At 34.3% G+C, this 15,741-nt stretch overlaps 1 long non-coding RNA gene across 1 annotated transcript; it reads left to right on the top strand.

The window, feature by feature from the left end:
• The first annotated feature begins 2,391 nt into the window (after positions 1 to 2,391).
• On the top strand, positions 2,392 to 11,765 carry LOC130054784 (uncharacterized). Its single transcript, XR_008803120.1, has 6 exons — positions 2,392 to 2,475; positions 2,581 to 2,640; positions 4,395 to 4,448; positions 4,555 to 4,605; positions 5,592 to 5,745; positions 11,660 to 11,765. It is a non-coding gene; the product is annotated as an uncharacterized LOC130054784 (long non-coding RNA).
• Positions 11,766 to 15,741: the final 3,976 nt, after the last annotated feature.

Below are 15,741 nucleotides of genomic sequence, written 5' to 3'. Positions count from 1 at the left end.
ATTTTATTGAAAGTAGACATTAACGGCAAACTGACAACTCAACTGTATGACAAACGGGATGATTTCAGCTTCTCCATCGTCAACTTCCCACATTTATGTAGCAATATTCCATTATCACCTGCATATGGTGTTTATATATCTCAACTGATTCGATATGCAAGAGCTTGTTCTGGGTATAGTCAGTTTTTAAATCGAGGTAAGCTACTGACAAACAAGTTGATGGTACAGGGATTTCAACGGTCTCGATTGAAGTCAGCATTTCGCAAATTCTATGGTCGTTATAACAATCTAGTTCGTCAATACAACCTTGCATTGGGTCAAATGCTGTCTGACGTGTTTCATACCGATTGTTAAGCCGTTCTTGGCACACTGATTTTGACTGCGGATAACTCCGTTTACCTGATCAGGATATGGGGCTCACGGCGGGTGTGACCGGTCAACAGGGGATGCTTACTCCTCCTAGGCACCTGATCCCACCTCTGGTGTGTCCAGGGGTCCGTGTTTGCCCAACTATCTATTTTGTATTGCTTGTAGGAGTTATGCGATTGATCACTGTTCGTTATCTTCACCTTGCATGGTACAAAATCCTACTTCGGGTGTAATAGGATTTGGTCACATTACCAACTTTATCTCTCTCTCTCTCTCTCTCTCTCTCTCTCTCTCTCTCTCTCTCTCTCTCAGTCGTGCACTACTACATGTGACGTTTAACAGAAACAAGTATATACCTCTGTTGACGATCAAGCCCGGGACCACTGGTACGACCGTCCAGTGCTCAACCGATCGAACTAAAGGGTTAAGACACCAATGAAAGGTAGTAGGAAAGCCATGAATCTAGCACTACCACACAGTCCCCATTCAAAGGGAGAGCCGTCCTCAAATCCAGGAGTGCTAATACCTGTGGGGTCAACTTCTGGAGGTCATTCCTCTCACCACCCAGATATTATCCAGGCTCATCATTGGGTTCAAAATTAACTGACGAGTATATACCGTTGTTGAGAATCAAGCTCGAAACCTCTAGCACACAAGCCCTGTGCGTTAAAAATCGAGTTAAAGGGTTAACACACTCGACAGATCTAGTACAAAGTCCACACATCCAACACGACAACGTGCATGATCTGTGTCTCTTTCTCTTCCATCAGGTGTCAATGTGAATGCTACTTTGATATTGTTTTATGCCTTTCATTTTATTACCTTACCCACCTTACCCATCTAACTTCCATGGTAGCAGACAGAATAGCATACTGATTTTGAATGGTAATTATGTCTGTCATATATCATTTGAGTGTGTGTGTGTGTGTGTGTGTGTGTGTGTGTGTGTGTGTGTGTGTGTGTGTGTGTGTGTGTGTGTGTGTACGTGCGTGCGTGTGTGCGTGCCTGTGTGTGTGGTCAAATACCTCCGCGTACAAAACAGGATATCCAGTCCATTCAGTCCTTTTTATTTTCTTGCCATTCCGTTCTATTCAGTTTGCTTCATTTCCATACCATGATAATTTAATCATTTTGCTTGAATTAATTGAACTTCTTCAATGCAAATTAGCATATAAACAATGAAAACGTCATGTTAATATCTTTCTTCAAATATCTCTCACAATAAACTTATAATTTCTATACCATATTATGGTATCTACAGGTTAGAGTACATTTATAACTTCCAAAAACTACACAAGAGTTCCAACATAAATCATAGTACTCGTGCTGTCTTATGATGGGAGTACCTTAAAAATCTTCTTTTTCCATCTTTTTAGCTAAAGATGACATATCAAAATCACCCTCGAAACAGTTTAGAATCCTTAAACTTTTAGCGATCGATTCAATAAGGAGGCGTGTAATGGTCATCACTGATGAAACTTTTCTAGTGAAATTATACATTCCACACTTACTTCTTGAATATAAGCTAACTTACTTGGCATGATGAGAAGTACAGTCTCTACATGCGGAATATATCATATCATATCATGCAACATTATTACGACTTTATAAATTAAAACTAGATTTATAAACTAAAATTAATTTAGGGTAAGTTAACGGAAAAGTTCCCAACATCAAATACACTAAATTTACAACCCAAGCGACAGCATGGAAAAGTGCTTATACTTAAAAGGAAAGACAAACATATATCAAACTCATTTCCGAATAATATGATCTGATTGTCAATAATTAAACAATATTGTATGCATAAACTGTAAATATCAATAATAAATGGGTAATTTGAGGTAAGTATTTGTTCACAATTCGGCAAATTGGCAGATGTATTTGTTCAAAAGGGGATAGTTTCACGTTTGTATTTGTTGAAAAGGGTATAATTTTACATACGTATTTGTTCAAAAAGAAAATATTTGTTTGTTACAGAGTATATAAGGAGATTATATTTTCTCTCCATATCATTGAGACTCACGGAGGGAAGGATATTCAATATGGTTCCTATCAGGGTCTTGCTGCTGTTCGCAATACCGCTAATTGGTATCTTTCTGCAAAGTAAATATCTACAAATCTTTTTCTAAATGTTCAACTGATTTATTTATCATGTTATTTTCATTTATATTTATTGATAGGTGTGACTCATGAAACTTATTATTTCAGAATCATCCAGCAAGAGCGTTGACGAAAGTAATCACCATGTGGAAAGTTTCTCAGACCTCGGTGAGTAACTTCACCAATAGATGAACTTAATAGTGTTACATGTCATTATCGTGGTAAAAATTAATTCAAAACATGATTATTGTGATTAGTCATTTGAAAGGGTCATGTATCATTTGATATTGAAAGTCAATTTGATAACTCAGAAAAATTATCTCACCTTAATAGAAAATAAAATTTCATCCAGTACGCTCAGTGATTCATTTTCCGATTTATGGAATCATGCATTTTGACGGATAAACATGCTTCCCAAGGATTCACAACGAAACATACTTTTCTACGAAAGCCCATAAGGCTCATTCGAGATTCGAAATTCAAAATACGAGATTCGAAATTCAAAATACGAGATTCAAATTCAAAATACGAGATTCAAATTTCGAAATTCAAAATCCAAATTAACCAATCAAAATGTAGGTCACAATAGATTAAAGATTAGAGGGTACATGTATGTAAACTTAAATGACAGAAAGCTTATTCCTCTAATATGTTTGTCAAACAACGAAACATTTTTTTAAAACTATAAATCAAGCTTCCTATAAATAAGCTTTTTTGAAACATAAACAAAATATAAAAAAGATACGACATAGATCGAACAGAAATATTTATTCATGGTTCGAATTTTCTCCATTGTTTACACACAGGCGCCTATAAAATATGGAAGGGGTTGGGAAGATATTTACATATTAAGTATCGACACTACTACTAGCACCCTCCCCCTTTCTGATATTTTTGCGGTGATAATTTCTCCAAAATGTGTGGATTCCTTGTCTATCCCATTCCTATTTCGATTTATATTTAATAGTTTCACGCTTTTTACAAGTTTTCTATCGGTATAATAGGATTACTATGTTTTGAATTCCCAACATATCAAATAATTATCGGTATAGTAAGCGCTGGATATATTCTAATAATTTCACCGAACAAAAAGAAAAAAGAAAAGAAAAAACAACAACACTTATTATAATGTCATTATTATTTTTATGCACCACTTTTGTTTCCATTAAAGATTCATATTTGTATTTCGCAATTCGTGTTTTGTAACGATGTTGTGGCTGGGTGAATGCTTTTTAATATTTTGCATTCCTAGTCAAGATGCGGTATATTTCCTAGCCATTTTTTTCTGTATTTATCTATAGGACTCCTATTTGTTCGTGAATTTAAATAGATGACAAGTTTTTTTAACCTTAAGTCATCCTCTCTATTATGATTTAATAGAAACAAACAGTTCATATTCAGATTCTTTTACTTGTTCTCGTATTCTTTATTTCGAATCTCGTATTTTGAATTTCGAATCTCGAATGAGCCTTCTGGGCTTTCGTACTTTTCTCATAGGTGTTAAAGCGAAATCGCTTTATCGATATTTTATACGGTAAATAATTTATTTTCCTTTTGATAAAGAAAAAGAAAGACTGGTAGGGAATTATTCACTATTTTAGAATTTATCGGGTTCAATTATCTACCGTCTATGAAATAAACTTTACTGTTACAAATATATATTTTAAAAGTTTAACATGAACACAAGTACATATTTTCAACAAAATGTTAATTTTGTTCAATCCATAGGTATGTACATGCGTTCGGTGAATTATTATCTTAAATAAAATATCCAAACTTTAAAGTTAATTTCTTAAATTCCATGCAAGGTACGTGGCTAATAACACTTGTATTGAAAACTAACATTCCAAAATTCTGGAGTAAACTAACATAGTAAAAAGCACGACACAATTATACTGGTCCAATTTCAATTCTTTTTTCAGAAGGGGAGAATGATCTGATTAGAATCAAGCGAGACGTTGACAGTACTATTGCAGGTATTGAAGAGTCTGGTTCACCTTGCTCGCTTTTGATGTGAAATTATCTATTAGATGTTAACTAGGTCAGAAAACATTTTGACTTATTTGTTCGTCATTTTTCTAGACATGACATAGTATAAACGTGCAGTAGGCGATTCAGCACTATCAAATGAGGGTAAGTGTTTGGAATCGATTTGGTATCGATGTCATTTTTCTAGATATATATGAATATATATTTCAAATCTGAAAATACCTAATATGACGGCATGGATGCGATACTCCACGCCAGCATATTTCATGAAACGTGTTCGCGCTTTATGAAAAGTATGACGCCATAAAGTGATAAAATCATACCCTGATGTATTTTGAAATATGAAGTTATTTCCTCATTTCTGTTGGAATTTTCAGTCGTGAAAATACACGTACTACATGTACATGTACATCTTATAAGTAGTTTTGTATTGATACATGGATTATTTACAACTACAGCTCATTTATGACGAAATGGTTATCATTACAATGCGTAAAGGTGTCAAAGACAAAAGCAATGGGAATATAACTAGATATATATCTATACGTAGTAGTGATGTATGTACATATATTCTGCCACTGTGTTGAACTTTATAATCATATCAGTGTAGAATATTGAACAATCTCAATATCTATAATTATATTAGTGTAGAATACTCTATCTCATTATAATTATATTAGTGTAGAATACTAAACAATCAATATCTCATTATAAGTATACTAGTGTAGAATACTGAACAATCACTATTTCATTATAATAATATGAGTGTAGAATACTGAACAATCACTATCTCATCATAACTATATTAGTGTACAAAACTGAACAATCACTATCTCATCATAGTCATATTAGTGTAGAATACTGAACAATCACTATCTCATTATAATCATATTAGTGTAGAATAGTGAACAATCACCATCTCATTATAATTATATTAAACAATCACTATCTCATTATAATCATACTAGTGTAGAATACTGAACAATCACCATCTCATTATAATTATACTAGTGTAGAATACTGAACAATCACTATCTCATTATAATTATATTAGTGTAAAATACTGAACAGTCACTATCTCATTATGATTATATTAGTGTAGAATACTGAACAGTCACTTGGTTTATCAGATAAAACACAATAAATAGAAAAGCGTTGGGGTCGACGTAGGCGAAGAGGTGGCAGCTCGTTGCGTCGCAGAAGGTCTGGTCGATGAGGAGGAGGGGAGGGGTATTGGCACTGCAGTAGAAGCTATTGGAGATGGACTTGGCGCGGTGTAAGCTGGTAAGTAAAAAACATAGACTTGATGAATTAGCTTAACAGTATGTGAATATTTTCATTTTGATATACTTCACAAAAACTGCTATTTACTTTTTCTAAATTGATTTAGATAGAAATCTGTTTATTGCTACATCTATACACTTAATTAGTATCGAACACATTTCCTTCTCTTTGAGCTGTACGTTTCTCCCTGTTGGTCGCCTTCATTTTCCTTTATCCCCTTAAATTGAATTTTTGAACTCCTCATTTTCTACAATACAAACTTTATTAACATGTAGTTTTAAAAGCATTTTGGGTACAGGAACAATACTATTACAACGCAATTACATGTTCCTGTTACCCCAAGAGAATAAGAAGTGGTGCTAAAAAAGCTTTTAGCTATAGATCTTAATTTTAGTGTATTCCATGTTTCAAATATTATGTTCTACTCTTATTCATTGTGTTTTATTGTTGCATTCCTCTTCTTACCCTTGTAATGCGTCTTATGATAATTTGTTTTATGTAAGACGTTATATGAATTTTATTAATATCATATAAATTTTATCATTTTTATGTTCCCCAAACAAAGTTTGGGAACATATTGTTTTTACTCTGTTTCTTATTATTATGTTCCCCAAACAAAGTTTGGGAACATATTGTTTTTACTCTGTTTCTTCTTATTATTATTATTCTTTTTCTCCGGTACTTTTTTGTCCGGTAGTGTTCTCAGAAACTACAAAAGGGGTCGATATGAAACTTTCCAGGATGATAGTATAGCGTTTGTAGATGTGCATAGTGATAGTCATTTTGTCTGCACTTGCATGCACGCGCGCGCACGTGCATTGCAATTTTGGTACAAAAAATGGAAAATCAGAATATTGAAGGAAGCGATGTAAAACCTAAATAGGATAATAGTATATCATTTGTACATATGAAAAAAAATAGTTATTTTATAAGCACGCGCACGCATGCGCGTGCACGCGCATTACAAAATTTGTACGCTAACTTTGGAATCAGTCTAACTTTTTTGTTGTTCATTGAAATGGCTTGAAATTCATATCATAGATAGATATTGAGACCCTTAACTGATTTGCATGGTCAAAATTACCAATTTGCACGCGCATGCACGTGCGCTTCATTTTGATTGGATAATACTAAAACGTTTGTAACTATCTTATTTATGAAGCGAATGAGATGATATTCACAGCATACGTAGACAATATGTGTATCTATATGTTGGTGTAACCAAAAAAATGCCAACGCACACGCGCATGCGCATGCAACGTTTTTTAAATGTTCAATTTTTAAAGGACGATAACGTTTTTGTTTTTCATCAAATTCTATTGATATTAATGGTTTAGATGTGTCTTGGTACTCCTTACAATTTGCTGTGGTTAGAATTACTGCTCAGCACGTGCATGCACGTGTGCTGAATTCTGATTGGACGATTTTAAAATCGCTATAACTTCCTTGTATTTGGTGGAAACGTTATGAAATTCACACTGTAGGTATATGATACATATGCCTGTTGAACGACATCAACAAAAATTCTGAATCATACACGCGTGCGCGTGTATGCGCGTGCAACGCTTTCTTTCATTTTTTGGTACTGAAATGACCATATTGAACGTACTACATGTAATTAAAGGCTAAAATAAAATGATTTTTTGCTATAGATTCACAAGATGATCACTTTTTTAATTGGGGGAGGTTTGGGGAACATATGTAACGGTCCCCGTTACAATTAGAACTAGTTATTATTATGTTCCCCAAACAAAGTTTGGGAACATATTGTTTTTACTCTGTTTCTTATTATTATTATTATTATTATTATTATTATTATTCTTTTTCTCCGGTACTTTTTTGTCCGGTAGTGTTCTCAGAAACTACAAAAGGGATCGATATGAAACTTTCCAGGATGATAGTATAGCGTTTGTAGATGTGCATAGTGATATTCATTTTGTTTGCACGTGCATGCACGCGCGCGCACGTGCATTGCAATTTTGGTACAAAAAATGGAAAATCAGAATATTGAAGGAAGCGATATAAAACCTAAATAGGATGATAGTATATCATTTGTACATATGAAAAAAATAGTTATTTTGCCAGCACGCGCACGCATGCGCGTGCACGCGCATTACAAAATTTGTACGCTAACTTTGGAATCAGTCTAACTTTTTTGTTGTTCATTGAAATGGCTTGAAATTCATATCATAGGTAGATATTGAGACCCTTAACTGATTTACATAGTCAAAATTACCAATTTGCACGCGCATGCACGTGCGCTTCATTTTGATTGGATAATGCTAAAACGTTTGTAACTATCTTATTTATGAAGCGAATGAGATGATATTCACAGCATATGTAGACAATATGTGTATCTATATGTTGGTGTAACAAAAAGTGCCAACGCACACGCGCATGCGCGTGCAACGTTTTTCAAATGTTCAATTTTTAAAGGACGATAACGTTTTTGTTTTTCATCAAATTCTATTCATATTAGGGGTTTAGATGTATCTTGGTACTCCTTACAAATTGCTGTGGTTAGAATTACTGCTCAGCACGTGCATGCACGTGTGCTGATTTCTGATTGGACGATTTTAAAATCGCTATAACTTCCTTATATTTGGTGGAAACGTTATGAAATTCATACTGTGGGTATATGATACAGATGCCTGTTGAGCGACATCAACAAAAATTTGGAATCATACACGCGTGCGCGTGTATGCACGTGCAACGCTTTCTTTCATTTCTTGGTACTGAAATGACCATATTGAACGTACTACATGTAATTAAAGGCTAAAATAAAATGATTTTTTCCTATAGATTCACAAGGACATCACTTTTTAATTGGGGGAGGTTTGGGGAACATCTGTAACGGTCCCCGTTACAATTAGAACTAGTTATTATTATTATTATTATTCTTTTTCTCCGGTACTTTTTTGTCCGGTAGTGTTCTCAGAAACTACAAAAGGGATCGATATGAAACTTTCCAGGATGATAGTATAGCGTTTGTAGATGTGCATAGTGATAGTCATTTTGTTTGCACGTGCATGCACGCGCGCGCACGTGCATTGCAATTTTGGTACAAAAAATGGAAAATCAGAATATTGAAGGAAGCGATATAAAACCTAAATAGGATGATAGTATATCATTTGTACATACGAAAAATAATAGTTATTTTGCCAGCACGCGCACGCATGCGCGTGCACGCGCATTACAAAATTTGTACGCTAACTTTGGAATCAGTCTAACTTTTTTGTTGTTCATTGAAATGGCTTGAAATTCATATCATAGGTAGATATTGAGACCCTTAACTGATTTACATAGTCAAAATTACCAATTTGCACGCGCATGCACGTGCGCTTCATTTTGATTGGATAATGCTAAAACGTTTGTAACTATCTTATTTATGAAGCGAATGAGATGATATTCACAGCATACGTAGACAATATGTGTATCTATATGTTGGTGGAACAAAAAATACCAACGCACACGCGCATGCGCGTGCAACGTTTTTTAAATGTTCAATTTTTAAAGGACGATAACGTTTTTGTTTTTCATCAAATTCTATTCATATTAGGGGTTTAGATGTATCTTGGTACTCCTTACAAATTGCTGTGGTTAGAATTACTGCTCATCACGTGCATGCACGTGTGCTGATTTCTGATTGGACGATTTTAAAATCGCTATAACTTCCTTATATTTGGTGGAAACGTTATGAAATTCATACTGTGGGTATATGATACAAATGCCTGTTGAACGACATCAACAAAAATTCGGAATCATACACGCGTGCGCGTGTATGCACGTGCAACGCTTTCTTTCATTTCTTGGTACTGAAATGACCATATTGAACGTACTACATGTAATTAAAGGCTAAAATAAAATGATTTTTTGCTATAGATTCACAAGGACATCACTTTTTAATTGGGGGAGGTTTGGGGAACATCTGTAACGGTCCCCGTTACAATTAGAACTAGTTATTATTGATATTATAATTGTAGATTAATATAATAATTACTTGGACTGACATCTTCACTGAATTTTGGAGCAGTCCTTCATAATTCACGTCTGGAAATTCATGTTTAACTTCGGCCGGTTAAAACAATTAATGTGCGTTTCGGTGGCCCTGCTGTTTGCTTCAAATAAGTTATTTACCTGCTAATTTAAATTTCCATCACTATCAAGTTTGTATTGCTTACCGTTTAGGTATAAATATCCGCAAATAAAAACTTTTAAAGTAGATGAAATTTTCAGTTCAAATGAGGACTCTCATTTATGATTTGTTTTTCTCCAAATAGAGTTCATAACATCTGATTTTTTTCTTTATTAATGTTATTTAGTCAATGGCAATGCCTACGGTGTATCACTAATAAAAACACAGACTAAAAGGAAATCTTCAATATCAGGAGACACACAATTTCTTCATGGCAGTCATCCTTTGAAAGGAAAATGTAATGACTGTTTTACGTCTCCATATGAGTGAAAAATACTCGAGTGGGACATTAAACAATATGCAATCAATCATATTATGGGACTTTTATAACTATAGACGGTAAGCAATGCAATATGATAATTAGAAAGAGTTAGCATAACATCTTAAGCGAACAGCAGTGTCATTTAATGTGCACATTGGTTGCTAGGACCGGTAGAAGTTGAATGTGAATTTTTAGACATAAAGTATGAGGGACTGCTCAAAGAATCAGTAAAGATGTCAGTCCAAATATCCAGCCCGGTCTAATCTTAGTCAATATTAGGCCATGTGATACCTTTGGTAGACATTGTGATTGAGAGTAAATTGTCAGTGAAAACGTGAGAAATTTGGAACGAGATGTTCTGATAGCAAATGAAAACATGCAGCGTTTGCATCAACAGGCACTGTTTCCAGTTCTAATCTCTCATTGTGTGGCATTGTGGTGAAAGTTAATGTCTATGAGCCATTTACATATTTTTTCATGTATTATTTTGTTTTAAAAAGTATTTATTGATCATTTCCTTCAATAGATGCCAATTATTTGGTCTTAAAATGAGATTTTGTTAATTTTTCCATTCAACTTCAGTCTATATCTGGAAAAGTTCCCAATAAGTTTTCTTTCGCGAAACACATTGATGCCTCTCTGTATAAAGGTGTTATTCGGTGAGTTGTTCAATGTTTGTAATATTTTGTTCAAGGTAGCGTCATCGACTAACTGGATAAGGATTGCCACATATTATTTTACATGTATAAATATTGACCACAATATGCATTTTAAATCATTGGTATTTTACCATTTTCGGTAAATACCAAATCTCTGATTACAGTGGCATTATATTTTATTGTTGGCAATGACACCGATCGTACATGTAGCTGTACTACTTTAAAGGGGCATGGACACGATTGAGCTGAAAATTTTATTTTTCCATTTTTACTGTTTGCAATGCTTAGCTAAAGTATTTCTATAAGTCAACCAAAATTTGAATATCATGTTTTGAGTTACAAATGAGATACAACACTCTCAATTCTTTGCTATGTAAACAAGGTCCGTGTCATGTTTTTGTTTCATTATAGATTGCTTAATTGAAAACTAAAAATCTGCTTTAAATGAAAATATAACTAGTATATCTAATATATTTAACCTATGTAAAAAGCATGACACGGGCATTATTTACATAACAAAGAATTGTGAGCGTTGTATCTCCCATGTACCTCGACAACTGACATTCAAATTTTGCTGACCATTAGATATACCTTAGTTAACCAATCTAAACATTAAAATTAGGAATATAGAATTTTTTTTAAAAATCAGTTCAAATCGTGTCTATGCCTCTTTAAAGTATCACTGCTGCTTATCAATACCAAAACTGAACAACTTAGCGCAAGTAAGATTTAGTCTGCTGATGAAAAACCTTAACCAGCTTACGTATCATAATGTTAAACAATGTTTACTAATTACAGGTTTAAGCATAGCCGATATGTTGAACAACAAGGGAGATGATTATTAGAAGGAGCATGCCTAATATATCTGTAAAACAAATTATGCAAAATAAATCAACGCTTTATTGATTATTTGTTGTTACAAAAGAGTTTTAAAAAAAAGATATATACATTAACAAAGCATTTACCATATTCAAACATCATGAAAGAATTTTCAATGGAACATTTATTTTGTTAGCTTTCAGCTCTAAAACTTCATAGTTATTTCGGATTTCAAACATTTCGGTTGAGCATCACTGAAGAGACATTATTTGTCGAAATGCGCATCTGGTGCATCAAAATTGGTACCGTATAAGTTTTATACTATCAATGTTGAAAACGTCCATGGGCTGCAATGCTCACCAGGGCACTTGTATGTTCTCATGTAAAACATCAAGTCTCATATATGTAGGACTCCAAAGTGCGATGGGACTCCAAAGTGCGATGGTCACGCTAAATTGCGATGGTCTGCACCAAACCCCGATGATGTGACACGCCAAAGTACGATGGTCCACACTCATGCGCCAAAGTGCTATGGTCTGACACACCAAAGTGCGATAGCGTAACACGTCGAAATCCATTGGTTTGTATACGACACCGTGTTTTGGTACAGACTGAACCAACCGCGTGTTGTAGCACAAAAATATCAGTGCAAAATCCATGCACAAGAAAAAGAATAAGAACTTAGTTTATGTTATGAATAAGAACTTAGTTCACGTTATGAATAAGAACTTATGACGTGTTATTAAACACAAAGTTTTCCAACGCGAAATCTTATAGAATATTTTGTATTATAGCATATCCCAAGGAACTTGTCAATTTAATACGTGTACTTCAAAGAAATAAATGATCATGAATTAAAGAATGTTTGGGCGAAGAAGATAGTTCAACAACAAATGTATTTAGCCGTTCTCGCAATTCTCAACAGTGTAAACATTGCCAAACGTTGCTGTCGTCCATGTAACATTTCTTCGGTTTCATTTCGAAAGACGTTAAGAATGACGTCACAATGATGTGACATCACAAACGTTACTGAACTCTGCACAATCGGACTTCGGTGTGACCATTGCACTTTGGAGTGACCATCGCACTTTGGAGCGACCATCGCACTTTAGATTCTATTTTGTATTGTTTATAGGAGTTATGAGATTGATCACTGTTCGTTATTTTCACCTTGCATATATTCCCCAAAGGTGTCAATAAAAGGTTTATGTACACTAAACAAGGTTGAATGGTTTTTTGTTGTTGACATTTTGTACCTTTCATCAATGATTCGTAAAGAGAGAATTGGAAAGAAAAAACTTTCTTCACATCTACACAGTATGGGGATCCCAGCACTCTTCCCAAATCCTTCTACACAGGTTCTGACTACATTGAACCATCTTGTCTTCCTTCGTTACAAGAATCATATAGTTTCAGTTAGTCTTGAAATGACAATGCAGATTAAAATTATGAAAGATAGAATATAATATAACAATATTGAATTTACATTAGGAGCTGCAATCCCGTGTTACACATGAATTTGAACCCTCATTCCCTTCCTTACATAGATGTACATTCACAAAATCTTGTATAATCCTAATCCTAAAGGCAAAAAGCATGAGCTGGATGTAACAATGATGTCTTAAAATGTGTACATTTATATGTAATTAGTGTATATGTAATTTACTGTGTAAGAATAATACAAGAATTGCCTTTAATAAGGAGACAGTTGCAAGACTTTATAACGACTAAATTAAATTCATACATTCGCTGACACTCTTCACGACTGTTTGAGAGAACTAGCACGATTTGAAAATAACCCATGTTACTACAGAGGGATAAAATTTAGAAATTCACTTCAAAATTAAGGATTATATCTCCCTCATGCATATCTCTGATCCTTGGACGAATTTGGCTCCAGTTTTTGGCACTCTAGTTTTCCTTTTAGCTCTCACAAGCTTATTGCTATTTCACATTTCCAAAGTTTCGGCTTGAGCATCACTGAAGAGACATTATTTGTCGAAATGCGCATCTAGTGCATCAAAATTGGTACCGTGTAAGTTTTACATAAAGCATTCTTACAACCCGTGCCCCACATCCCCTTTATAATATGGACTCATTCTGAATTTCTGATTATAATGTCTGTCGTGGCTTCGCTTTGGAACTAAAATCCTTCTGATCACTCCACTAAAACCGCAATTGTTTTAACAGGGTACATATGATCACGTGTATAAGACCCATATATGTACATTGTATACATACACATGTATTAGTATCTCACGAATGCTCGTCTCATGAGCTTACAGGAAGTAGAACCTGATTAGATACAGAACGACTTAAGGTGATCAGCGGGAGAGTCACATATTGTCGATAAAGTATTTGTTCTATAATTGTTCATCGCAGATGCAGAATAAAGTCCTCTCTTCAGAGACAGCTTTGTTGCGATAAATTATGGACTGATGTCTGTAGATTTAAAGAATCAATAATTTTACTGTACATCAATAATATTTAAAACTTTTGAATTGTTTCACATGAAAGGTGAAGATAACGAACAGCGATCAATGTGACAACTCCCACAATGAACACAAAATAAAGTGTTGTGTAAACACGGATCCCTGGATATACCGTAGGTGGCATCAGGATCCTAGGGGGAGTAAGCATCCCCTGTCGACCGGTCACATCCGCAGGGATTATTCCTACCTCTCAGACGTCAGTATCTTCCTTATTTTGACCAAATCATACAGAGACTTCAATTCAGCAAGTGTGTTAAAAACTATACCTAGAACAACAGCAGTTACAAAACTATACCCAGAAAAACAGCAATTCCAAAACTATACCTAGAAAAACAGTAATTACAAAACTATACCTAGAAAAACAGCAATTACAAAACTATACCTAGAAAAACAGCAATTACAAAACTATACCTAGAAAAACAGCAATTACAAAACTATACCTAGAAAAACAGCAATTACAAAACTATACCCAGAAAAAACAGCAATTACAAAACTATACCCAGAAAAAACAGCAATTACAAAACTATACCTAGAAAAACAGCAATTACAAAACGATCTCATTCCTTTTTTAACATATTGCCACATATATACAAACAATTTAATAGAAACATTTGGTAAATCATAATCTTCAACACATGCAAATTTCGGTAATGGTACATGGATATGAAATATTCTAGTCAAATATAACATCATACCATTTAAGTACCCCGTATCAATGTAACATATCCCTCCTTGTTTTTTGGGGGTTTTTTGCATGTTTTTATTTAAGGTTACGTTTAGTCTTTGCAAACTTATTTGTTTGTTTGTTTGTTAGAGAGAGAGAGAGAGAGAGAGAGAGAGAGAGAGAGAGAGAGAGAGAGAGAGAGAGATCTGCCGTTAACATCAATGTGCTTGAAAGATAACTTTGCGTTACAGATTAAACATGTTTGTTATAGGAGTTATGAGATTGATCAGTGTTTGTTATCTTCAAGATATAGGGCTCCCGGCGGATGTGACAGGTAGACAGGAGATGCGTACTCCTCCTAGGCACCTGACCTCACCTCTTGTGTGTCCAGGGGTCCTAGTTGGCCAAACTCTCTGTTTTGTATTGCTTATAGGAGTTATGAGATTGATTGCTGTTCGTTGTCTTCACCTTTCATCTATTATATAATATAGTTCCGTTTTAACATTATAATGTCCATTCAATCAAATTTAAAGTCCTTTTTGAATTTCAAATTATCAAACCATGTCGAATATCACTTTAATTGATAGGCATATTATGTTCATGTAGCAGACAAATTTAGAATATCCGTAAAACACATGTGTCTGCAATTCAATTTGGCTTTAAAAGTATCTAGAGATTTGGACTCTCTTATTTCAGTTGGTAAGCTGTTCGACAGTCTAGGACGAATGGTTCAGAAACTTCTGTCACTGAAAGTTTTACGCCTGTTAAAAAGAACAATGTAACAACTATCAGAAGATTGAACCACCTGACAATCATTCATGAAAATCAATAATTTAAATGATATCCTAAAATTGATAGGTACCCAATGAAGGTCAATGAGAGGATCCATATAGCTGTCAAATTTC

The sequence above is a fragment of the Ostrea edulis genome, chromosome 5 (assembly GCF_947568905.1).
Source record: "Ostrea edulis chromosome 5, xbOstEdul1.1, whole genome shotgun sequence".
Lineage (NCBI taxonomy): Eukaryota > Metazoa > Mollusca > Bivalvia > Ostreida > Ostreidae > Ostrea > Ostrea edulis.
Note: the sequence above shows the minus strand (reverse complement) of the source record. Positions and strands in the feature narration are given on the sequence as shown.